Here is a 1,193-nt window from a genome sequence, read left to right on the forward strand (position 1 = left end):
AGATGCTGGATCAGGCCTCCATTTGTTAAGCAGGTGAAGGGAGAAGAGGCTGTCTGTCCGTCGTGGAAGTTGTCTGTGAAGGCCGGTTTCGTGGCGGGACACTAGCGGCCCCCCGTGAGCACCCCGCACCGCGCCTCCCAGTTTCTGCACTGAGGGGTGGAGCCAAGCCAGCTCTAAGGACACTTTTAAGCTTTTTCAACTGATATCCACATGGTTCCTGGTTCCTGCCGCCCGGCGGGGTTTTGTGGGGGACTCGGAGCTTTGGTGAGTGCAGTGGGGGCTGTGCTGGGGCTCAGGGGTCGCGGGTGTGAGTGCGTGGTTCTGGGGATCCCCTGCAGCTCCGGCGTGGGATGGTGGCAGGTGGGCGCGGGGCCAAGTGGATGGGGCGGGCGCTGGACCGTCCCTACGCTCCCAGCTCGGGACTGTGCTGGGCCCTGTCTTGGATGCTTTGGCCCCAACCTCACTGCTGTAGAAGCTGCAGGTTCACTTAGAGGACCTGAGAGATAGCACAGTGGTTAGGGCGTTTGCTTTGCATCTGGCCCACCCAAGATCGATCTCCAAGCTCAACCAGGATGGGTGCCTGAGTGCAGTTAGAAGTTTCTCGTCCATATCGCCTGTGGTGCATCCAAAACTATAAAAGGACTGTTCATTTTTGAGGGGCAGCTCCCTGATGGCAAATGACACTGTAGCCCTCAGTCACTATTCATTAGTAGCCTTGATTTCCAGACCATCCCTTGGGTGGGGTTCTAGGGGTGGTTGCGGTTTGCAACTGAAAATTTACTTTGCGTATTTTTGGTTGTATATTGGGCACAAATATGTAATCTCGGGGCTTCCTTAAAAAGCAGCACTCTAGAATTCTTTTTATTTTAAGTTCTTTAGGTTCCATGTGAGATGCTGAATATCAATCAGGGTCAGCATGGGAAGCACCCCTCCCAGCTTAATATCTCTGACTACACATTGTTGTTTTTTCTAACGTGGAATTTCTGGCTGAAGCGATAGCACAGCGGGTAGGGCGTTTGCCTTACAAGCGGCCAACATGGCCGACCCGAGTTCGATTCCTCCGCCCCTCTTGGAGTGCCCGGCAAGCTACCGAGAGTATTCGATATGCCAGACACAGTAACATCAAAGTCTCCAATGGAGACGTTACTGGGCCCGCTCGAGCAAATCGACGACCAACGGGAGGGCCTTTACCT

Source organism: Sorex fumeus, unplaced genomic scaffold, assembly GCF_029834395.1.
Source record: "Sorex fumeus unplaced genomic scaffold, SorFum_2.1 ptg000134l, whole genome shotgun sequence".
In the NCBI taxonomy this organism is placed as follows: Eukaryota; Metazoa; Chordata; class Mammalia; order Eulipotyphla; family Soricidae; genus Sorex; species Sorex fumeus.